Source organism: Hordeum vulgare, chromosome 4H, assembly GCF_904849725.1.
Source record: "Hordeum vulgare subsp. vulgare chromosome 4H, MorexV3_pseudomolecules_assembly, whole genome shotgun sequence".
Lineage (NCBI taxonomy): Eukaryota > Viridiplantae > Streptophyta > Magnoliopsida > Poales > Poaceae > Hordeum > Hordeum vulgare.
This window is the reverse complement of record NC_058521.1, coordinates 94,824,010-94,850,369: the sequence shown is the minus strand read 5'-3', so window position 1 is coordinate 94,850,369 and position 26,360 is coordinate 94,824,010. Positions and strand designations below refer to the sequence as shown.

The window sequence follows — 26,360 nt, the reverse complement described above, 5'->3', positions numbered from 1 at the left end:
TCTTTGCGGTGTGTTTGTCGAGATCCGATGAATTGTGGATTTATGATCATATTATCTATGAATCTTATTTGAGTTTCTTCTAATCTCTTATATGCATGATTTCATATCCTTGTAATTCTCTTCGAGTTGTGGGTTTTCTTTGGCCAACTTGATCTATGATTCTTGCAATGGGAGAAGTGCTTGGTTTTCTGTTCATACCGTGTGATGACCTCACCCAGTGAGAGAAGGGGTAGCGAGGCACGCATCATGTTGTAGCGAGGCACGCATCATATTGTTGCCATCAAGGGTAAAAAGATGGGGTTTTCATCATTGGTTTGAGTTTATACCACTACATCATGTCATCTTGCTTAAGGCGTTACTCTGTTCGTCATGAACTCAATACGCTAGATGCATGCTGGATAGCAGTCGATGTGTGGAGTAATAGTAGTAGATGCAGAAAGTATCGGTCTACTTGTCTTGGACGTGATGCCTATATGTATGATCATTGCCTTAGATATCATCATGACTTTCACTACAGGAATTGAGCATTTTGCCGTCAGGACGCTACAAACGACAAAGAGCGAATTATAGTCGGCAAATTTTTTGCCGTCAGCCCATGACGACAAATAATGTCGTCAGACCATGTGCCCGCAAAGGGTATCTTTGCCGTCGGCGTCCGGCAGAGCAGACGACAAAATGTTTGCCGTCCATGAAATTATTTTGCCGTCAGCTTGTCTGGGTAGACGGCAAAAAATGGTCAGAGAAGATGGAACGGCCTAACTAACGGTCGACGTTAGCCCTTTTGCCGTCTTCCTCACCCGTACATGACAGCAAAATATAAAATATTTTTTGCCGTCTGTCTAATGTGTACATGATAGCAAAATATGACACATTTTTTGCCGTCTGCATAAGCTATACATGACAGCAAAATATGTCATACTTTTGCCGTCTTCTGAAGTTACACAAGACGGCAAACCACATGTTGAGTGCGCCACATTTATTTGCCGTCATGAACGTGACAGCAAAGAGCATAAATATACAATGTATATATATAACATAATCCATACAGCATATATATATACATATATAACATAATTCATACAACATATATATATATATAAATATAACATAATCCATACAACATATATATAACATCCGTAATTCATACAGTACATAACACATCCGTAATCCATACATCATATATATAACATCCTTAATCCATACATCATATATATAACATCCTTAGTCCATACAGCATATAACACATCCATAATCCATACATCATATATATAACATCCTTAATCCATAGCACATCCATATAAATAGCATAATACATAGAACATCTATATATATATATATATATAGCGTAATCATGTTTGGAGTTGATCCGTCTACAGCTGGGTCATAATTTCGAAACTACCTCCGGAATATGGAGGCAGCCATTTTGAAATGGCGCCGGTGAGTATAGCACCTGGACGTCCGTGGCAGATAATGAATTCAGGAAATACCTGAAAAATAAATAACAAGATTAGATTACACAACATGAAAACTCACGGGGGTAAAAGGAACAAAATGATTATTACAGGTTAATCACCCTACTTGTAGTTCAATAAGACATCATATAAGCCATGAACGCACTTATTGCGAGTAAACGAAAGGAGCGACTGCGTGGTATTGTCAACCTCAGATAAAGCATCTACATGAAGTGTCTGCCCATCCAATAGAAAACAATCCCATTCAGTCCGGTAGCTGCAGTCTGTCTAAAGCAAATAAGGGAAAGTTGAAGAATCAAATAGAACCTGGCCCAGGTCAGGTGTTTGGATTTTTGAGAACTCAAGTAAGTCGTCTTCGGTAGCCTCCTCCACTTCAGCCTTGCAAAGGGGCATAGAAAACCAAACACCCTGCAACAATGCAGCCATATGGTCACACAATATGATTGTTAATGACAATGATATTTTAACCCAGTACAAAGATTTAAATCAACACACTGCTTCTGTTAACTGTTGTCAAATATAATAGTTTATCTTAACTGTTGTCAAATATAATAGTTCGCACATAATGTATACGATGGCTAGCTGCTTTTGTTACTGTTTTATTTCCTTAAATGTCTCATAATGAATCAGCCACACGCTCATGAACACATCAGTGCAGTTTACATGTGATGACTCCACGAGAGAGACCCATGAGCCTGAGAGTGGTAGGTGGAAATATGACAGAGTTGCCTGGGACACATCTATGAACATCCCAATCATGTATAGTCGATGAACTTGATTTATAGTTAGTTTAAACTAGGCATCAACCCATGCCCCTGCACGGGCTAGGAACTACATACCCTGTTCCAGCATTATTATTTAAATTGAAAACATGAATTCCTACTACTTTAGAGTATGTTTGAATGAATTGTCTTCTAAAAGGAAGGTAGCATCTTCCTCAGTCAAACTTTTTATGAGTATGTTCTCTCCGACATCATTCATTGCAGATGTTAATATTTATATAAATAATTAACAAACTTGATTACAAAAGCATACGTTGAAGAGATTCATAAACGTGTTCAATATTCCTATTCCTACATCCTATATGTGATTACATAGGCTAAAGTATTTTGTTTTACTATGCATTAATTTGTTGACATAAATATGCCATGATGAGTGCCAATTGGCACCAAGAGATTTGGGTGACACATCATCTTATTCATGATCCCAATAACTAAAAATAAATAAATCTCCTCACTAAAAAAATCATTCGGATACCCTCATGCTATGTCATATCTCAAACTTTCTTGAAGCAAGGAATGGTAATCATACATAATTTCTGTAACTTAAAAATCATTGGTATGAATAGGCCTGTGTACAAGAAAATCCAACTATTGTTGCTGGCTTGCTACATACAAAATCATATCGATGCTAACCTTCCAAAGAAGATGGGCTAGTTATAGATGGAGAGGTAGGCACGCTCGAGTGTCGACGCCATCACTGCTGCCGCCGTCCAGATCGGGGTGTCAAGGAGGAAGCGATCCGAAGCAACAAAAACTGAGCAAAATTAAATGCATCAGCCGAAAGAAGCATGTAGGCAACAGTACTGGATACAGCTGTTACTGCATATAAATACTAAACTATAACAGCATACAAGTTTCACTTCACTTCAGTTTAAGGCATTCAGAAGATATAGGACGGCCGTCTTGACTTCTTATGCACCCTGCAAGGGGGACAGGGGCTCCCTAGACATAAAGTATTTCAGAAAGATTAATCCCCGGTAATAGTTCAAGCAGAAGAAGCTTCGGGGCAGAAGAGTAATCCTTGGAAACAAGACATATCTGATCGGGCTAGAAAAGAGCATCTGGATAAGTAACACGAGCAACATCTGCATAAGTAACAAGAGCTTGTCATGATTCAAACAGAACAAGAACGCCATAATCCTACCAACCGAACAACGTTCCTTATATGCATGCATAGGATGATTCGGAGTTGGAATTAAACTGAACTATCTAAACAATAACTGATGCATGTAGGAACAAAATTAGCACAAGCAACAACAAAAATTCAGAAACAGTTGAAACAGAGCAAGGAGATAATCCATCATAATCGCATGAAAATTCACTCAAGTCGTACTGGATAAGCTAGACAACAACAAAATGTAATCAGAATCTAGACAACAACACGAGCAACATCTCTAGTTCTCTCCCTCCCTTTCTAAATGCAAGTTTTTTTGGACATTTTAATACAGAATATAAAAAAAATCTGGCACTTAATTTTTTCGGAGCAGAAACAGAGAGTAGTAACCCCAGAGTATCCAAGAGATGCTTTGAATGAAATGATTCAGCAAGGCAGTCATTTTGAGTTGCAGCTAGGCATTCTGGCACTTAATTTGCTATGCTATCTATCACTCTAGTGTTACTGCTCTCTGTTTCTGCTCCCTGTTTACAGCAAGGAGTACTGACTCTATAGAGTGCTAAGTCAGCTTAAATAATCCATATTATTGTACTGTGTGATGAATCCTACTGCCCGGCCAGCCGGTGTTATTCTGGACCATTTCCATCTAGCTAGTATTCAGACTTGCTGCCGCCCAAAAAATTGTTTGGTGTTAATTTTCAACTGTGCTAGCTCAGGAATGGTACTAGAAAGGAAAATACATCATATACTATATAGATATGCTGATCAACTACACTTGGAATTGAAAATGAAAATCATTCTTTTCATTTCAGCTAGGAGTACGAGAGTGGTAATGTAATGTAATGCAGGTTCCAGTTTTTCTTTCTTTCTTAAAAATGAAGCAACAGAAAACAAGTAGCATAAAAATGAAGCAGCAGAAAACAAGTAGGCTAGCAACTTCGCCACTCGGATCCAGGACAGTGGCTACATGGGACTAGAGCTACCAGACAAACAGCCATTTTTTTTTGAATCTGTTTTTATCTGTCAAAAGTCATGAGCAAGATCTGGGAACAACCACATCTATGGAAACTCTGGCGCGTGCGTGTCCCATACGTGATCTGTCAAAAGTTTTGGCGTGGGTGCACTCAGGATTTCAATCAAATTTCTACTATTACGTGGAACATTCATACTGATTCAAAAAACTAGTCTTTTCGTGGCCCAGCAAAAAAAAGGCCATTTTTGTAGAAGATATACAATATAATGTTGGGAAGACAAGAAACATCATCTCCTCCTCCTCCTCTTCTTCAGAATCAGTACATGACTCATATCCATCATCATGGTTACTCGTATCCATTATCTAGCGAGAATAGATTACAAAATGAATAGTAGCAACAATAGGTGCCGCAATTATATATCTTATATTCAGTAGAGGTATCAAAATGCAAAAATGGACAGAAGTTAGATAACTAGATAGCTATATATAACTAGTAACATACGAACAAAAGTTGAACATCTTATGTCTGCTAAAGCAGCAATTAGTACAACAATTTAATCAAATTAGCATTTCAGCAACAAGATACCGTCGGCAGAGGAGGCCATTGAGGAGGAGGAGGAGGAGGCAATGATGGATCAAGCGAGAGCAATCCGAGGAGAGGAGGGGAGGGGAGGGGAGCAAGAGAAGGGGGATAGACCTTGGGAAAGAGGTGGGTGAGCCAGAAAACCTTTATTGACACTAAAGAGATCTTTACAGAAACAATATAACTGAAGTAAGTCAACCATTCTTCATGTTTTTTTTCAGATTTCCGTAAGGAGGAATATCCAATTCAGCCATGCTAGTTACACCATCCAATCGCAAGAAGAAAACAAAGGAAAACTCAAAGCAAGTCAACCAGTATCTTCTTGTGGCTAATAGAACCGGCTGGGACACCCCCAATCCCCCTTTTTTTCTAAGCTTAGGGATCGAAATGGAATGAAATTTATTGAATTTCACACAGGAGATCATCCTCAACAAGGCCTTGAGGTTGTGGGCTTCTGTTATGTTTGTTGACGAACTCACAGTCTCCAAATCATTATCAAATGAAAAAAAGAGTCATATAGATGCATATTGGAAGACTTATTTGAACATTTGATTAGATAATAGCACACGGGTATCACTACATATTTTGGAGTAAGATTAGTGATCTACTAGCTACAATTACGTTAATTTGTGATCCGCTATGCTTGTGCTCATGTCTGCATGGCTGAGATATCATATCTGCAACTCGGTACTAATTAACTTGGATGATGAGATGGTGGAATGCTGGGGGTTCTGTGTGCTGCCTGTAAGACAATTTTTTTTTGAAAGGGGGATTACCCCTGGCCTCTGTAAGACAATTATTTGGTTTATCATGTCAAACTTAATTTGAGCAGAAAATTTTCATCTTTGACAAGTTTTAACCATGCATGTATAGTGAATATGTTTGATCTGTATCTTTGGATTAATAATGCGTGAACCATCAACCATGCTCTGGGCAAAATTAATTTACACGATGTCTGATCTTTCCTAGTTTCTGCCACTTATGTGCAATCTATCCATTCATCGAAAGTGTCTCATTTTTGTAGAAAGCTATAGGTACAGGTAGTACTGAACCCAGTGTTTATGGACATTGTCCACTTTCACCCGCAGGATGGCTTTCTATTGCACGCAGAGGGAGCAGAGAAATTCAGACTTGTCGCTAGAAAATCACAATATTCCTAACCTTTAATGGAGAAAATGATGTGCCATGCCGGGACTGGTCGATCGTCAAAATCATTCAGCCATAACTTGACTGGAAGAAAAGTACGCACGCAGTACAAGACCATGACGTGGACTGGGAACGCTCCTTTGCTTCTTATACATAATTCACAACACTTCTTAATTATTCCTATAACAATTTCCACACTGCTCCTTTTCTTGTTCAATTGCTCTGCATGGTTGATTGTCCAGATTGTTACAAGTTTTCGCAGGGTTAACTTCAATATTTGCTTGTTATACATGGAAGTATGCATCAAGCGACAGCAATCCGAGGAGAGGAGGGGAGGGGAGGGGAGCAAGAGAAGGGGGACAGACCTTGGGAAAGAGGTGGGCGAGCCAGATCCGCCGCGAATCTGGGACCACCATGTCGCCAGCTCGAACTGGGCCCCGAGGAGAGGACGGAGCGGATGGGGTGACGGCCGCCTGCACAGCCCCTCCCGGCGGTTATCCTCACCGAGCCCTGCCAGCTGCACGCGCACCGCCGGCTCCATTGCGTGTGCAGACGGACGACGGCGACTGGGAGAGCATAGGCGGCGGCGGCTGGGGAGGGCACTAGCGACGGCTCGCGACGGCGGACGGCACCGGCGGCGGCGGAGAGGCTCGCGACAGCGGCTGGGAGGCTCACGACGGCGGAGGGAACCGGCGGCGGCTGGGAGGCTCGCGGTGGAACCCTAGCTATTTTCAGTCGCGAGAGGGAGGGGCGCTGCTGCGCGCTAGTTGTGGTGTTATTTTTATACGGTGTGGTCTTTTTTAACTCCCGAGAGGTAGCGCGCTGGCTTGTTTTTTACACTTTGCCGTCTTCTGTACGACGTACCAAACGGCAAAGATTAATTTTTGCCATCTACCCTCGCGAATGCAATACGGCAAAACAGCCTGCATTTTACGTCAGGTAGCCGCAGTCGTGGACATCTTTTTGCTGTCATTCATAGCGTAAGTAGACGGCAAAAATCATGCCTTTGCCGTCATCTATCCAAATAGTTGACGGCAAAACTATTCTTTGCCGTGTTTTTTTTGCCGTCTGCTTTCTATGATTTTTGGCGGTAGTAGTTGTTTGCCGTCTGCCCATGACGGCAAACTTCCTGTTTGCCGTCAGTCCCGACGATTTGCTGACGGCAAAGATTATACCTGTCGGCAAAATAGCTGATTCCTGTAGTGTTTGCGGGTTCTATCAATTGCTCGACAATAATTTGTTCACCCACCGTAATATTTGCTATTTTGAGAGAAGCCTCTAGTGAACACTATGGATCCCGGGTCTACTTCACACCATATTTTCAGCCTTACACTTTTACTTCGTTGCACTTTCCACCTTCAGATCTCACTTTGCAATCAATCTTGAAGGGATTGACAACCCCTTTATAGCGTTGGGTGCAAGCTCTTTTGTGTTTGCGCAGGTACTCTGGACTTGACGCGATTCACCTACTGGATTGATACCTTGGTTCTCAAACTGAGGGAAATACTTACTGCTCCTGTGCTGCATCACCCTTTCCTCTCCAAGGGAAAAACCTACGCAAGCTCAAGAGGCAGCAACATGCAACCTCGTTGCATAAAGATGACTGGCGAGTGTCGGTTTCTTCAACTTTAGTTGAATTGGTTTTGACCGAGGCGGTCCTTGGAAAGGTTAAATAGCAATTTGCACATCTCCGTTGTGGTTTTTGCGTAAGTAAGATGCGATCATACTAGATACTCATAGCAGCCACATAAAACATGCAACAACAAATTAGAGGACGTCTAACTTGTTTTTGTAGGGTATACTTGTGATATGATATGGCCAATGACGTGATGTGATATATTGGATGTATGAGATGATCGTCTTGTAATAGTTAATATTGACTTGCACGTCGATGGTACGGCCACCGGCAGGAGCCATGGGGTTGTCTTTAAACTAACGTTTGTGTTTGCAGATGCGTTTACTATATTCCTAGGATGTAGCTTTAGTAGTAATAGCATAAGTAGCACGACAAACCCGATGGCGACACGTTGATGGAGATCATGGTGTGGCGCCGGTGACAAGAAGATCGTGCCGGTGCTTTGGTGATGGAGATCAAGAAGCACATGATGATGGCCATATCATGTCACTTATGAATTGCATGTGATGTTAATCCTTTTATGCACCTTATTTTGCTTAGAACGACGGTAGCATTATAAGGTGATATCTCACTAAAATTTCAAGACGAAATTGTGTTCTCCCCGACTATGCACCGTTGCTACAGTTCGTCGTTTCGAGACACCACGTGATGATCGAGTGTGATAGACTCAACGTTCACATACAACGGGTGCAAAATAGTTGCACACGCAGAACACTCGGGTTAAGCTTGACGAGCCTAGCATGTGCAGACATGGCCTCGGAACACATGAGACCGAAAGGTCGAGCATGAATTGTATAGTTGATATGATTAGCATAGATATGCTTACCACTGAAACTAGTCTCAACTCACGAGATGATCGGACTTGAGTTAGTGAATTTGGATCATGTACCACTCAAATGACTAGAGAGATGTACGTTTTGAGTGGGAGTTTAGCAACTAATTTGATTAGTTAAACTCTAATTATCTTGAACATAGTCTAAGTTCACTTTGAAAATATTTGTGTTGTAGATCAATGGCTCACGTGACAGTCACCTTGAATTTTAATACGTTCCTAGAGAAAGCTAAGTTGAAAGATGATGGAAGCAACTTTGTAGACTAGGCTCGTAATCTTAAGTTGCTCCTGCAAGATGGGAAGAAGGATTATGTCCTTAATGCCGTGCTAGGAGATGAACCACCCGCTACGGCTGACCAAGATGTTAGAACGCTTGGTTAACACGTAAGGAGGACTACTCAGTAGTTCAATGTGCAGTCTTGTATGGCTTAGAGCCGGGACTTCAACATCGCTGTGAGCATCATGGAGCATTTGAGATGTTCCAGGAGTTGAAGTTTATCTTTCAGAAGAACGCCCGAATCGAGAGGTATGAGACCTCCGATAAATTCTATGCTTGCAAGATGGAGGAGAATTCGTCTGTCAGTGAACATGTGCTCAAAATGTCTGGGTACTCAAACCGTCTAGCTGAGCTGGGGATTGAACTCCCGCAAGAGGCTATCATTGACAGAATTCTTCAATCACTGCCACCAAGCTACAAGAGCTTTGTGTTGAACTATAACATGCAAGGGATGAACAAGTCACCCGGCCAGTTATTCGCGATGCTGAAAGTCGCAGAGTCAGAACTCCGTAAAGAGCATCAAATGTTGATGGTGAATAAGACCATTAGTTTCAAGAGAAACGACAAAGGAAAGAAGGGAAATTCCAAGAAGAGCGGCAAGCCTGTTGCCAATCCGACGAAGAAACCCAAAGATGGACCTAAGCCTGAAATGGAGTGTTATTATTTCAAGGGTCTGGGTCACTAGAAGCGCAACTGCCCCAAGTATCTGGCTGATAAGAAGGCTTCCAAGGAAAAATCAGGTATATTCGATATACATGTTATTGATGTGTACTTAAGCATCTCTCGTAGTAGTGAGTGGGTATTCGATACCGGTTCTGTTGCTCATATTTGCAACTCGAAATAGGAACTGCGGAATAAGCGAAGGCTGGCGAAGGATGAAGTGACGATGCGCGTGGGAAATGGTTCCAAGGTTGATGGAATCGCCGTCGGCACAGTTTCACTTCAGTTACCATCAGGATTAGTTATGAACTTAAATAATTGTTATTTAGTGCCTGCGTTAAGCATGAACATTATATCTGGATCTTGTTTATTGCGAGACGGTTACTTGTTTAAGTCAGAGAATAATGGTTGTTCTATTTCTATTAGTAATATATTTTATGATCATGCACCCAATGTGAGAGGATTGTTCATATTGAATCTTGACAGCGATGATAAACATATACATAACATTGAGACCAAAAGAGTTAGAGTTAACAATGATAGCGCCATGTTTTTATGGCACTACCGCTTAGGTCATATTGGTGTAAAGCGCATGAAGAAACTCCATACCGATGGACTTTTGGAGTCACTTGACTTTGATTCACTTGACACGTGCGAACCATGCCTCATGGGCAAGATGACTAAGACTCCGTTCTCCGGAACAATGGAGCGTGCAAGTGACTTGTTGGAAATCATACATACCGATGTATGCGGTCCGATGAGTGTGGATGCGTGCGACGGATATCGTTATTTTCTCACCTCCACTGACGATTTGAGTAGATATGGTTATGTCTACTTGATGAAGCACAAGTCTGAAACGTTTGAGAAGTTCAAGCAATTTCAGAGTGAAGTTGAAAATCATCGTAACAAGAAGATCAAGTTCCTACGGTCTGATCGTGGGGGTGAATATTTGAGTTTCGAGTTTGGTGCTCACTTAAGACAATGTGGAATTGTTTCGCAGTTGACACCGCCTGGAACACCAGAACGTAATGGTGTGTCCGAACATCGTAATCGTACTTATTAGAGATGGTACGATCTATGATGTCTCTTACCGATTTGTCGTTATCGTTTTGGGGATATGCATTAGAGACAGCTGCATTCACTTTAAATAGGGCACCATCAAAATCCGTTGAGACGACACCATACGAACTGTGGTATGGCAAAAGACAAAAGTTGTCATTTTTTAAAGTCTGGGGATGTGATGCTTGATACGTCTCCATGATATCTACTTTTCCAAACTCTTTTGCCCTTGTTTTGGACTCTAATTTGCATGATTTGAATGGAACTAACCTGGACTAACGCTGTTTTCAGCAGAATTGCCATGGTGTTGTTTTTGCGCAGTAATAAAAGTTCTCGGAATGACCTGGAAATTTATGAGGATTTTTTGTGGAATATATAAAAAATATTGGCACAAGAATCAACCGGAGATGTGGAGCGAGGAGCTGCTACGTCGACAGAAACCTTCTGTCGTCTCTTGAGCTTGCGTTGGTTTTCCCTTGAAGAGGAAAGGGTGATGCAGCACAGGAGCAGTAAGTATTTCCCTCAGTTTGAGAACCAAGGTATCAATCCAGTAGGAGAATCTCGTCAAGTCCAGAGTACCTGCACAAACACAAAGAGCTTGCACCCAACGCTATAAAGGGGTTGTCAATCCGTTCAAGATTGATTGCAAAGTGAGATCTGAAGGCGGAAAGTGCAACAAACAAAAAGAGTAAGGCTGAAAATATGGTGTGAAGTAGACCCCGGGGCCATAGTGTTCACTAGAGGCTTCTCTCAAAATAGAAAATATGACGGTGGGTGAACAAATTATTGTCGAGCAATTGATAGAACCGCGCAAAGTCATGACGATATCTAAGGCAATGATCATACATATAGGCATCACGTCCGAGACAAGTAGACCGATACTTTCTGCATCTATTACTATTACTCCACACATCGACCGCTATCCAGCATGCATCTAGTGTATTGAGTTCATGACGAACAGAGTAACGCCTTAAGCAAGATGACATGATGTAGAGGGATAATCATGCATGTGAGAGATGAGAAGAAACTCAAATAAGATTCATAGATAATCTGATCATAAATCCACGATTCATCGGATCTCGACAAACACACCGCAAAAGAAGATTACATCGGATAGATCTCCATGAAGATCATGGAGAACTTTGTATTGAAGATCCAAGAGAAAGAAGAAGCCATCTAGCTACTAGCTATGGACCCGTAGGTCTATGGTGAACTACTCACGCATCATCAGAGAGGTTATGGTGTTGATGAAGAACACCTCCGTATCCGAATCCCCCCTTCGGTAGGGCACCAGAATGCGCCCCAGATGGGATCTTGCAGAGACAGAAGCTTGCGGCGGCGGAAAAGTACTTTCGATGATCTCCCGATTTTTTCTGGGATTTTAGGGAATTTATAGGCGAAAGTCCTAGGACAGAGGTGTCCTAGGGAGCCCACAAGCCAGGGAGGCGCGGGCCCCCTTGGCTGCGGCTATGGGGCTTGTGGGGTCCCTGCAGGCCCCCTGCCCTAATTCTCACGCTTCCCGATCTTTTTCTGTTTTGGAAAAAAAATCTTTTTGGCGGTTTCGTTCCGTTTGGACTCCGTTCAAAATCCTCCTCTGAAAGGGGTCAAAAACATGGAAAAAACAGGAACTGGCACTTGGCACTGAGTTAATAAGTTAGTCCCAAAAAATATATAAAAGGCATACAAAACATCCAAAGTTTGACAAGATAATAGCATGAAACCATCAAAAATTATAGATACGTTGGAGACGTATCAAGCATCCCCAAACTTAATTCCTGCTCGTCCTCGAGTAGGGAAGTGATAAAGACTGAATTTTTGATGTGGAATGCTACCTAGCATAGTTGTCCTTTGCAACTTCTTTCATGTGACATGAATGTTCAGATCCGTAAGATTGAAAACAATGGTTTGTTATTGACATGAGAACAATAATACTTCAAGCAAACTAGCAAGGCAATCATGAACTTTCAAAATAACAAGGGAAGGAAAGTTATCCCTATAAAATCATATAGTCTGGCTATGCTCCATCATCCTCACACAACTAATGTAAATCATGCACAACCCTGATGACCCACAAGCATATGGTCATCTCCGGGAGTGGTTCCGGCTATTGTCACTACGGGGTTGCCGGGTCATAACACATAGTAGGTGACTACAACTTGCAAGATAGGATCTAAAACACACATATATTGGTGACAACATAATAGGTTCAGATCTGAAATCATGGCACTCGGGCCCTAGTGACAAGCATTAAGCATGGCAAAGTAGTAGCAACATCAATCTCAGAACATAGTGGATACTAGGGATCAATCCCCGTCAAAACTAACTCGATTACATGATAGATCTCATCCAACTCATCACCGTCCAGCAAGCCTACGATGAGATTACTCACGAACGGTGAAGAGCATCATGGAATTGTCGATGGAGGAAGGTTGATGATGACAATGGCGACGATTTACCCTCTCCGGAGCCCAGAACGGACTCTAGATCTGCCCTCCAGATGAAGAACACGAGGTGGCGGCTCCTCCGTATCGTAAAACGCGATGAATCCTTCTCTCAGATTTTTTTCCGGGCGAAACGGAATATATAGAGCTGAGTTTGGAGGCGGTGGAGCCACGTGGGCCCCACAACCCTCACGGCGCGGCCAGGGGGGCGGCCGCGGCCCATGGGCTTGTGGCCCACTGGCTCACCTCCTCCGGTCGATCTTTGCGCATGTATTTTTCATTAATTCCAGAAAAATTCTCCATAAATTTGCAGGTCATTCCGAGAACTTTTTATTTCTGCACAAAAACAACACCATGACAATTCTGCTGAAAACAACGTTAGTTCGGGTTAGTTCCATTCAAATCATGCAAGTTAGAGTCCAAAACAAGGGCAAAAGAGTTCGGAAAAGTAGATACGTCGGAGACGTGTCAAATCCCCCAAGCTTAAAGCCTTGCTTGCCCTCAAGCAATTCAGTTGACAAACTGAAAGAGACAAAAGAAAAACTTTGACGAACTCTGTTTGATCTTGTTGTTGCAACTATGTCTAACTCACAACCAGAATTTCAGCAAGATCACAAGCAAACCACATAAGCAAATAACATCTAGGTCTCACGGTAAACTCATATTAATGGCATAATCAACTAGCAAGCAAATAATAATAAGTCTTAAACGTCAACACTTCAATCAAAACAATCATGAAGCGACACGAATAGATGGTATCTCGCTAGCTCGTTCTGAGACCGCAAAACATAAATGCAGAGCAGCTTCAAAGACCAAGGGCTGACTAAACATTGTAACTCATGGCAAAGAAGATCCAGTCTCAGTCATACTCAACATAGTTAAAAGCAAAGCATAAAAATGACAGAGGTGCTCTCTAATTGGTGCTTTTGTAAGAGGAGGATGACTCAACAGGAACAAAATAGACATGCCCTTCGCAGAGGGAAGCATTGATTTGCAGAGGTGCCAGAGCTCAAGCTTTGAAAACAGAGATAATAATTTTGGGTGGCATGCTTTTCATTGTCAACTCAATGACTAAGAGTTCTCAACATCTTCCACGCTACACATGCTATAGGCGGTTCCCAAACAGAAAAGTAAAGTTTTGACTCCCCCACCACCAATCAATCACACTCCACAGCTAGCCGAATCCTCGGGTACCGTCCATACCAACATCAATCCTGGGGGAGTTTTGTTTGCAATTATCTTTTCGATTTGAGCATGGAACTGGGAATTCCAATTACCGGCCCCTTTCTCGTGAATGATAGTGAATAAACACATATCAAGGATAACACGCCTAGCATGGAAGATACCAATAGCCCCCTGTCACCACATGAGCGGTTCGGGCATGCAAAACAGATTATTTCTTGAAGGTTTAGAGAGTGGCACATGCAAATTTACTTGGAACGGCAGGTAGATACTGCATATAGGTAGGTATGGTGGACTCACATGGAACAACTTTGGGTTTATGGAAGTGGATGCACAAGCAGTATTCACGCTTAGTACAAGTGAAGGCTAGCAAAAGACTGGGAAGCGACCAACTAGAGAGCAACAACAGTCATCAAAATGCATTGAGATTAACTAACATTGAGTGCAAGCATGAGTAGGACATAAATCACCATGAACATGAACATCATAGAGGCTATGTTGATTTTGTTTCAGCTACATGCGTGAACATGCGCCAAGTCAAGCCACTTGAATCATTCAAAGGAGGATACCATCCTATCATACTACATCATAGTCATCTCAACATTCATGTTGGCATCCGAGGCAAACCATTATAAGCTCCTAGCTAAGTAAGCATGGCATAAGCAACTATGATCTATAAGTTGTCATTGCAAACATGTTTATCTCACAACAAAGCTGAATCAGGCATGATGAGCTGGTCATATTTACAAAAACAAAATAGATCGACTTCATACCAGCTTTGCCAGGCTCAGTCACTTCATCATATATCGTCATTATTGCCTTTCACTTGCACGACCGAACAATGTGAACAATAATAAGCGTGCTCGTGCATTGGACTACGCTGGAATCTGCAGGCAGACACAAAGGAGAAGACAAAGTAATATGGATCTTTGAAAGCTAAACAGGTATGCATGCGACAGCCACTAAACATTGTAACCAATATCTTCTACCTTGACCCAAAGAAAAAGAAAATTATTTACACGGGAAAACTCCCAACAAGCAAAAGAAGAAAATAAAATCTTTTGGGGTTTTCTCAAACTAGACAGACACACGAAAAGAAAACGAGAAGAAGAAATAAACTAGCATGGATGATAAAGTGGCAAAGTGTGAACACCGGCTAACAAAGTGAAAGCATAAGCAAGAATGTAAAGTCGGTGAGAACACGTACTCCCCCAAGCTTAGGCTTTTGGCCTAAGTTGGTCTACTCCCAAGGATGGTCCTTGCGAAACCCAAAATCATAATGGGGGTTATACGGGAGCGCTGCAGCCACTTCCTGAATAGCTGCCTCACAGAGACGAGTAGCTTTTGCCTCCCTCTCGTACTCCTATGCCTCTCCTCTGGTTATGTAATATCTCCTTTTTACCTAAAAGTCAAAGAAGGCAGGAGCAGGAAGGGTAATATGGAAAACACGCTGCCGGTTAAATATCAAACAGTATAGGAGGGATTCGTCATCCCTCTCAAGGAACTGGTAGCGTGTCAAAGCGACGCGGTCAAGGAAAGCTGTATGGAGCGGGGGTTCTCCTTCGCGGATGGGTACTCCGAGAAAATTTGCTATGCGAGTGGCATAGATCCCACCAAAGAAATCTTCTTCATTAGCATTCTTATTCAGCCTCCTTGCTATAATAGCTCCCATGTTGAAACTTTTATGGCCCGTTACTGCGCTCTTAAGGATACTAAGGTCGGGTGCTCAGAGGTGACAATGCTCAATCTTGCCATTAATGCATCTGTCTATGAAGAGGGCAAAGTAATGCAAGGCAGGAAAATGAATACTCCCCATGGTAGCTTGCGTAATGTCTCTAGAGGCTACCCCAAATAGGTATTTTGCAAATTCTATTGAAATCCTCTAAATCCATTGTATACGATTTATCATAGAGATCAAACAGTACCGATGTGTCACGGCCGGTTGAAAATTTGAATCTACAAAAAAAAGAGGCAGTGAGAGCAACATACTGTTCACATTTATCGGAGATGAAATCTTCGAGTCCGACGTTGCGAACAAGTGCGTCAAACTCATCTTTGAAACCTGCCTCAATCATAAATTCATCAGAAGGCCATTCACATGGTTGTACCTGCGCATCCCTTGGTTTGTAAGGATCAGGCTCCCAAATCGCAAGACGGGGACCTCTCTTGCTTGAGGAACCACCATGAAAGTTTCTCCTGAACATCTTCCTTTTTCTGAAATTTCCAGTGATTCTAAGGAAAAGTGAACAAGGCTCAATGAAACTCGTAGCAACTACTCCCACAAGTGCCTAGAGGCCATATTACGCATCAAAACTACTTGGGACCAGCTAAAATTAGCATGCAAAGCTCAAGAACATGGTCACCAAGGCAGCAAAAATACGCGGAGTATAAGGCACTAGAGCAAAAACTAATTGGACCAATGGAGGAGTCACTTACCAAGGAGTAATTTCCCCAAAACAGTTCGGAGAACGGTGATTTGAGCAAAGAGATCGAAAATCCCAGCAAGCGGAGCAAGAACATGGGTTTGAGCTGCGAAACGATTTTTTCTGGAGGTAGGAGAACCAGATGAGAGCAAGAATGAGTGGACGGTGTGCCCGTGGGCCCCACAAGCCTGGGTGGTGCAGCCAGGGGGGTGCCCGTGCCGTCAGGGCTTGTGGCCCACTGGTGTGGCCCCCATACAAGCTCTTTGTCTCAGAATTTTCAAAAATTCCATAAAAAATCATACTAGATTTTCAGGACGTTTGGAGAACTTCTATTTTCGGGGTACTTTTCCACCAGACGCTAAAACAGAAAACAGGGAAAACTAACTAAATCTATCATTTTTCTTCTAAGCAAGCGAAGGTGAAAGCTTGGAACGGAGGTTTGTGACTCCTCGATTCATCCATCTCATGGTCATCGAAAGAAATCCGTCAGTGAGGTTGATCAAGCCTCTTTGACAAACTTTTTCGAATCGCAAAAGAGAACGGAGAATTTCCAAATAGTCACTAGGTCACCTCAATGGGGATATGTATCTCCCCAACAAGCAAATCATACTTCATCTTGACACGAGGTATAGGGCATTCAAAGCTCCCAATAAGAATCAATGAAGTTTTTTCGATAGCATTGATGCAATGTACACGATATTGTTTCTTCGGAAAGTGCACCGTATGCTCATTACAGTTGACATGGAAAGTGACATTGCCTTTGTTGCAGTCTATAACAGCCCCTGCAGTGTTTAAAAAGGGTCTTTCAAGGATGACCGCCATGACATCGTCCTCTGGAATATCCAAGATAACAAAGTCTGTTAAGATAGTGACATTAGCAACCACAACAGGCACATCCTCGCAAATGCTGATAGGGAAAGCAGTTGATTTGTCGGCCATTTGCACAGAGATCTCAGTGGGTGTCAACTTATCCAGTTCAAGTCTACGATAAAGAGAGAGAGGCATAACACTAACTAAGGCTCCAAGGTCGCATAAAGTAGTTCTAACGTAGTTACCTTTAATGGAGCAAGGTATAATGGGCACACCGGGATCACCTAGTTTCTTAGGAGTTCCACCCTTGAAGGTATAGTTAGCCAGCATGGTGGAAATCTCAACCTCAGGTATCCTCATTTTATTAGTCACAATATCTTTCATGTACTTAGCATACGGAGACATTATGAGAATATCTGTCAAATGCATTTGCAGAAAGACAAGTATGATCATCTCAACGAAGCGCTCAAAATCCTCATCATCGTTTTTCTTGGATGGTTTGGGAGGAAATGGCATGGGTTTCTGAACCCATGGTTCCCTCTCTTTACCGTGCTTCCTAGAAGTGAAGTCATTCTTATCATATCTTCTTATCATTGCTAGGTTGAGCATCAACATGAATATCACTATTGATATGATCATTAGGCTCATGTTCATCGCCAGATTGTGTTTCAACATCAGAGACAGAGGCATTGTTCGGACTCTCAGTTGTAGCAGCAACAGGGTTGCTAGCGTGCAGGTTCCTATCATCTTTCTTCTTCTTTCTAGGATGACTAGGTGCATTAGTGCTAACTCCTTGAGAATCTTGTTCAACTCTCTTTGGATGACCCTCAAGATACAAAGGTTCCTGGGTCATTCTACCGCCTCTAGTAATGACTCTGACGGAATTGTCATTCAACTCGTTGAGCAACTCATTCTGAGCTTTAAGTACTTGTTCTACTTGAGTAGTAACCATAGAGGCATGTTTACTCAGAATCTTAAGATCATTGACATTTTTGTCCACACAAGCACTTAAATGACTAAGCATACGAGCATTCTGTTCCAATTGTCTGCTAACATAATCATTGAAACTTTGTTGTTTGGCAACAAAGTTATCAAATTCATCCAAGCATAGGCTAGCAGGTTTATCAAAACGAATATCACTCTCATCAAACCTACGCACAAAATTTACTTCTACTACCTGTATCGGGTTATCAAGACCATGGATCTCTTCGATAGGTGGTAGATTTTTGACATCTTCAGATTTAATTTCTTTCTCGCGCATAGATTTCTTGGCTTCTTGCATATATTCAGGACCGAGGAATAGAATACCTCTTTTCTTCGGAGTTGGCTTAGGAGGTGGTTTGGGAATAGTCCAAGCATTCTCATTGCACAAGATGTTATTCAATAGGATCTCAGCTTGTTCTACGGTTCGTTCCCTAAAAACACAACCAACACAACTATCTAGGTGGTCTTTATACAAGATATCAAGTATTTCATTCTTCTCAAGAGGGTGATCAAGCAAAGCATTCAGTAGCTAGATGAGCCTCCCCCAAGCTTGTGGGAGACTCTCTTCTTCAGCTTGAGCAAAGTTGTATATTTCCTGCAAGGCAGCTTGCTTCTTATGGGCAGGGAAATATTTTTCAGAGAAGTAGTAGACCATATCCTGGGTGCTACGCACACAACCAGGAGCAAGAGAAGTGAACCAGGTCTTAGCATCATCCTTTAGCGAGAAAGGAAACAACTTGAGGATATAGTAGTGGCGGATCTTTTCCTCACTAGTGAATAGGGTGGCTATATCGTACAGTTTGGTAAGATGGGCTACAACCGTTTCAGACTCATAACCGTGAAAAGGATCAGATTTGACCAGAGTGATTAACTCAGGGTCGACAGAGAATTCATAATCCTTATCGGTCACAAAGATAGGCGAAGTAGAAAACTTCGGGTCGTATTTCATCCTAGCGTTCAGATACTTTTCTTTCCACTTGAGAAGTAATTTCTCAACATCATATCTATCCTTACACGTAACAAAATCCTCAGCTATCTCTCCTTCCATAACATAGCGCTCATGCATAACACGCAATTCAGGCATAGTAGCAGGTTCTACTTCAATAGTATCAGCAGTTTCAGAAGTATCATCACATCTAGCAGCAACTCTAGCAATTTGTGCATCGAGGAATGCACCTAGTGGCAAAGCAGCATCAGGCATAGCATCATCAGGCATAGTATCAAGCATAGCATCATGGACAGCAGAAGTAGCATCATCAAGCATAGCATCATCAGGCATAGTATCAAGCATAGCATCATGGGCAGCAGAAGTAGCATCATCGAGCACAGGCGACATATCAATATTTCTAGCAGGAGGCGATGTCACAAACTTACTCATAACTGAAGGTGAATCAAGTGCAGAGCTAGATGACACTTCCTTACCTATCCTCGTAGTGAAGGGCAAGATTTCAGTTCTTGGATCTTTCGGATTCCTCATAGTGACCAGCAGACGTCAATCCCAAGTGACTCAGATAATATAGTTGTGCCTCCACGGCAACGGCGCCAGAAAATAGCCTTGATGTCCCACAAGCATATGGGACCGCAACAGTTTTCGAGGGTAGAGTATTCAACCCAAATTTATTGATTCGCCACAAGGGGAAGCGAAAGAATATTCTCAAGTATTAGCAGCTGAGTTGTCAGTTCAACCACACCTGAAAGATTAGTGTCTGGAAGCAAAGTATCAGTAGCAAAGTGGTATGATAGCAAGGGTGCCAGAAAAGAATCTGTTGACGGCAGACTATTCCTGAGTTGTTGTATCAATGGCGCCAGTAAAGGTGTTGCAGCAAGTAACAACAAAGTAGCAAGTAACAGCAGTAGTGACATCAGTAGCAGGGAACAACAGTAGTGACAACAGAGTAACAGTAGTAGCGACAGAGCAACAGTAACAGCAGTAGCGGCAAAGTAACATAGCAAGGACCAGTAGTAAAAGAATCGTAGGAAGTGGATCGGTGATGGATGAGTATGCCGGATGTGATTCATCATGTAACAGCTATAACACGGAGAGATGAGTAACTAGCTCCCGTTCGTCAATCTAATGTAGGCATGCATTCCGTATGTAGTCATACGTGCTTAGGGAAAAGAACTTGCATGACATCTATTGTCCATCCCTCCCATGGCAGCGGGGTCCTAATGGAAACTACGGGATATTAAGGTTCTCCTTTTAATAAAGAACCGGAGAAACGCATTAACATGTGGTGAACACATGAAGTCCTCATACTATGGTCATCTCCGGGAGTGGTTCCGGCTATTCTCACTCCGGGGTTGCCGGGTCATAACACATAGTAGGTGACTACAACTTGCAAGATAGGATCTAAAACACACATATATTGGTGACAACATAATAGGTTCAGATCTGAAATCATGGCATTCGGTCCCTAGTGACAAGCATTAAGCATGGCAAAGTAGTAGCAACATCAATCTCAGAACATAGTGGATACTAGGGATCAATCCCCGTCAAAACTAACTCGATTACATGATAGATCTCATCCAACTCATCACTGTCCAGCAAGCCTACTATGAGATTACTCACGAACGGTGAAGAGCATCACGGAATTGTCGATGGAGGAAGGTTTATGATGACGATGGCGACGATTTCCCCTCTCTGGAGCCCGGAACGGATTCCAGATCTGCCCTCCAGATGAAGAACAGGAGGTGGCGGCGCCTCCGTATCATAAAACGCGATGAATCCTTCTCTGTGATTTTTTTCCGGGCGAAATGGAATATATAGAGCTGAGTTTGGAGGCGGTGGAGCCACGTGGGCCCCACAAGCCCTCACGGCGCGGCCAGGGGGGTGGCCGCGGCCCATGGGCTTGTGGCCCACTGGCTCACCTCCTCCGGTGGATCTTTGCGCAGGTATTTTTCAATAATTCAAGAAAAATTCTCCGTAAATTTTCAGGTCATTCCGAGAAGTTTTATTTCTGCACAAAAACAACACCATGGCAATTCTGCTGAAAACAACGTTAGTCCGGGTTAGTTCCATTCAAATCATGCAAGTTAGAGTCCAAAACAAGGGCAAAAGAGTTCAGAAAAGTAGATACGATGGAGACGTATCAAACCCCGGTGTTGGCCAGGTAATTGTTTTCGCACTCTTACTTTCTCAAACTTTTAATAACTACCATGCAATACATGAGCATGAGCCATGGATATAGAACTATATGTAGAATAGAGTGTGGTGGTAGTTGTGAGACAAAAAGGAGGAGATGGTCACATTGACTCGGTGTATCAAAGGGCTATGGAGATGCCCATTAATAGATATCAATGTGAATGAGTAGGAATTGCCATACAAGGGATGCACTAGAGCTATAAGTATGTGAAATCTCAAAAGGAGAACTAGTGGGTGTGCATCCAACTTGCTTGCTCACGAAGACCTAGGGCAATTTTGAGGAAGCCCATCATTGGAATATACAAGCCAAGTTATATAATGAACATTCCCACTAGCATATGGTAGTGACAAAGCAAGAAGCTCTCAATCATGAAGAACAGGGTGCTATTATGAAGCACAAGTGTGAAAAAAGATAGTAGCATTGCCCCTTCTCTCCTTTTTTTTACTTGGGCTCTTGGGCCTCTTTTTTTTATTCTTTTTTGTTTGTGCTCTTTGGCCTATATTTTTTTATTTCCTCACACGGGACAATGCTCTAATAATGATGATCATCACAGTTTTATTTACTCACAACTCAAAGCTTAGAACGATGATGACTCTATAGGAAATGCCTCCGGCAGTGTACCGGGATGTGCAACGATCTAGCTTGGTGTATGACATTGAAACATCTCGCTAGCTATCTTACGATCATGCAATGGCAATATGAGAGTGACGGCACAAGTCATAAGAAGGAACGGTGGGAGTTGCATGGCAATATATCTCGGAATGGCTATGAAAATGCCATAGTAGGTAGGTATGGTGGCTGTTTTGAGGAAGGCATATGGTGGGTTTGTGCACCGGCGAGAATTGCGCGGCACTAGAGAGGCTAGCAAAGGTGGAAGGTGAAAGTGCATCTATACCATGGACTCACATTAGTCATGAATAACTCACATACTTGTTGCGAAAGTTTTTATTAGTAATCGAAACAAAGTGCTAAACGCATACTCCTAGGGCAAGGGTTGGTAGGTGTTAACCATCGCGCGATCCCGACCTCAACACAAAGGATGACAATCAATAGATCAATTATGCTCTGACTTCCTAACATAGCGGTTCACCATACGTGCATGCTACGGGAATCACTAACTTCAACACAAGTATTTCTAGATTCACAACACCCTACTAACATAACTCTTAATATTACCAAATCCACGTCTCGAAACTAATTGAGAGGAATCAAAACTTCTCTTTCTACTCAATGCACATGAATATGGACGTTTTTGTATCCTCTTTGGGTACCTATCACCTTTGCAACTAATTTCATAGCATAAGCCCAACTACCAAGTCAAGTACCGCCGTGCTCTAAAAGATATAAGTGAAGCACATAGAGCAAAATTATCTAGCTCAAAAGATATAAGTGAAGCACTATGAGCATTCTAGCAAAATCACGATGAGTGCATGTATCTCTCTTTCCAAAAGGTGTGCAGCAAGGATGATTGTGAAACAACGAAAAGAAAATACTCCTACGATACAAGACGCTCCAAGAAAAACACATATCATGTGGTGAATAAAAATATAGGTCCAAGTAATGTTACCGATGGATTTAAGACGAAAGACGGGATGCCTTCCCGGGGCATCACCAAGCTTAGGCTTTTTGGTGTCCTCGAATTTGGCTTGGGATGCCTTGGGCATCCCCAAGCTTAAGCTCTTTCCACTCCTTATCTCTTTGTCCATGAGAACATCACCCAAAACTTGAAAACTTCACAACACAAAACTTAAACAGTAACTCGTGATAACATTAGCACAAGAAAACAAACTACCACCACTTTTGGTACTTTAGCAATCTTGATTTCTATTTATATTGTTGTTGGGCTACTGTATTATCACTTTTCCATGGCTTGTACCCCGATACTATCCATAGTTTCATCAAAACAAGCAACCAACTCAACAAAAACAGAATCTGTCAAAAACAAACCAGTCTATAGCAATATGTATACTTCGTATACTTTAGGTACCTCAACAATTCTGAAAAATTACGACTGCCTGGGCAAAAGGCATATCAACCAGCAGCAAAAAGAATCAACTCAAAAGCACTTTCTTAATAAAAATGAAAAATCATCTCGTGAGCGAAAAGTTTCTGTCTTTTTTAGCAGGATTAAACAACCCTCACAAAGACTAGTCATAAAGGTTTTGCTTGGCTCAAACAAAAAAAGAAACACAAAAAACACAATCACAACATAATTATGATGGTGTGGAAGCAACAAAATAGAAAGAAAAAGATAAATTCATTGGGTTGCCTCCCAACAAGCGCTAGGCATAAAAGCGATAGAATCACGCATCGTCGTCTTTGGTGCTCAAACCATATGTAGCCCTCATCATGGATTCATAACGCAATCTTATTTTCTTTCTAGGAAAATGCTCCATGACCTTCTTTAAAGGAAATTGAAATCTAATATTCCCTTCCTTCATATCGATTATAGCACCGATAGTCCTTAGGAAAGGTCTACCAAGAATAATAGGGCATGTAGGATTGCAATCAACGTCAAGCACAATGAAATCCACGGGTACATAGTTCCTATTTGCAATAATAAGAACATAATTGATCCTTCCCATGGGTTTCTTGACAGTAGAATCCGCAAGATGCAAATTAAGAGAACACTCTTCAATCTCATTAAAACCCAGAACATCACATAAAGACTTTGGAATCACGGAAACACTAGCACCCAAATCACACAAAGCATTGCATTCATAGTTTTTTATTTTGATTTTGATAGTAGGTTACCACTCATCATGAAGCTTACTAGGGATAGATACTTTCAATTCAAGTTTCTCTTCAAGATATTTTATCATAGCTTCGATGATATGATCGGTAAAGGCCTTGTTTTGGCTATAAGCGTGTGGAGAGTTTAGCATGGATTGCATCAAGGAAATGCATTCAATCAAGGAGCAACTATCATAATTGAATTCCTTGAAATCCAAAGTAGTAATTTCATTACTACTCAAAGCTTTAATATCTTCTACTCCACTTTCAATGCTTTTAGCATCAAGATAGATGGACTTCGAATCATTGGGGTGCTTTTCAACCAAAGTGGATTCATATCCAGCCCCATCATCATTAGGTTTGACACAAGAAAACAAAGATTCAATGGGAGTCACACCAAGCACTTTCAGATCTTCGTGATTTTTATCACGAGAACACGCCTTTTTAAGCCATTCATGTCTAGCACGAATTTGGGCGGTTCTTTCTTTGCTATCAATCATGGAAACACTCATAACTTTCAAAGTTTCATCCATATTGATCTTGGGAGGAGCACATCTAACTTTCAAAGCATCAATATCACTAGACATTCTATCAACGCTTTTAGCCAAATTGTCAATTTTGAGTAGTTTTTCCTCTATGGACGCATTGAAAATCTTTAGCGAGTTGATAAACTCTTTGATATTACTCTCTAGATTAGAGGGTAATCTATTGTAATTTCCATGAGTATTATAAAGGAGTTGCCAAAGTTATTAGAGGAGTTACTAGGAAAAGTCCTAGGAACATAGTTTCCTCTAAAATCATTGTTGTTGCCAAAATTATTCCTACCAACAAAATTAACGTCCAAGCTAGCGTTGCTACTCTCAATCAAAGAAGACAAGGGCATATCATTAGGATCTAAAGGAGCACTTCTACTAGCAAAAAAATTCATTAACTCATCCATCTTAGCACTCAACGAGTTAATTTCTTCTATAGCGTGTACCTTCTTACTAGTAGATGACCTTTCAGTGTGCCACTGAGAGTAGTTCGTCATGATATTGTCTAGGAGTTTTCTGGCTTCTCCTAACGTGATTTCCATGAACGTTCCACCTGAGGTGGAGTCCAAGATATTTCTAGAAGCGAAATTCAAGCCAGCGTAGAAGATTTGTATAATCATCCAAAGACGCAAGCCATGAGCAGGACAATTTCTAATCATCAATTTCATTCTCTCCCAAGATTGTGCAACATGTTCATGATCAACTTGCTTAAAGTTCATGATATCATTACGGAGAGAGATAATCTTAGCCGGCGCAAAATACTTGGATATATAAGCATCTTTGCACTTATCCCAAGAATCGATACTTGTTTTGGGCAAAGACTAAAACCAAGTTTTTGCTCGACCTCGCAACGAGAAAGGAAAAAGCTTCAATTTAATCACATCATTATCCACATCTTTCTTCTTTTGCATATCGCAAAGCTCAACGAAGGTGTTAAGATGGGATGCGGCATCTTCACTAGGAAGGCCAGAGAATTGCTCTTTCATAACAAGATTCAGCAAAGCAGCATTGATTTCGTATCACTCCCCACTAGTGGCGGGAGCAATCGGAGTACTAATCAAATCATTATTATTAGTATTCAAGAAGTCACAAAGTTTGGTGTTTTCAGTCATGGTGACTTCAGCAAACAAGAAAGCACACAAGTGCACAAAGAGCAAGCGAGAGAAAATGGCGAACGAAAAGGCAAACGAAAAAAAGGCAAATCTTTTTGTAAATTTTTGTTTTTGAGAAGTGGGGGAGAGGAAAACGAGAGGCAAAAAAGTAAATGCAAGAGATGAGTTTGCGACACTTACTTGGATGAGTTATTGACTTGATTCTCCCCGGCAACGGCGCCAGAAATCCTTCTGCTACGTCGACAAAAACCTTCTGTCGTCTCTTGAGCTTGCGTTGGTTTTCCCTTGAAGAGGAAAGGGTGATGCAGCACAGGAGCAGTAAGTATTTCCCTCAGTTTGAGAACCAAGGTATCAATCCAGTAGGATAATCTCGTCAAGTCCAGAGTACCTGCACAAACACAAAGAGCTTGCACCCAACACTATAAAGGGGTTGTCAATCCCTTCAAGATTGATTGCGAAGTGAGA

General features: G+C 41.8%; 1 long non-coding RNA gene across 3 annotated transcripts; it reads right to left on the bottom strand.

Annotated features, from left to right (window-relative positions):
- Positions 1–1,103: 1,103 nt before the first annotated feature.
- Positions 1,104–6,737, bottom strand: LOC123447998. 3 transcript variants are annotated; one of them, XR_006631579.1, is made up of 8 exons: positions 6,436–6,737; positions 6,086–6,292; positions 4,602–4,704; positions 3,106–3,339; positions 2,888–3,008; positions 1,779–1,880; positions 1,579–1,688; positions 1,104–1,487 (listed from the first exon to the last, which is right to left on the bottom strand). It is a non-coding gene; the product is annotated as an uncharacterized LOC123447998 (long non-coding RNA). The 3 variants fall into 3 exon arrangements; XR_006631578.1 differs by lacking the exon at positions 4,602–4,704 and having other exon boundaries at positions 6,436–6,723; XR_006631577.1 differs by lacking the exons at positions 4,602–4,704; positions 6,086–6,292 and having other exon boundaries at positions 6,436–6,710.
- Between the last annotated feature and the right edge of the window lie 19,623 nt (positions 6,738–26,360).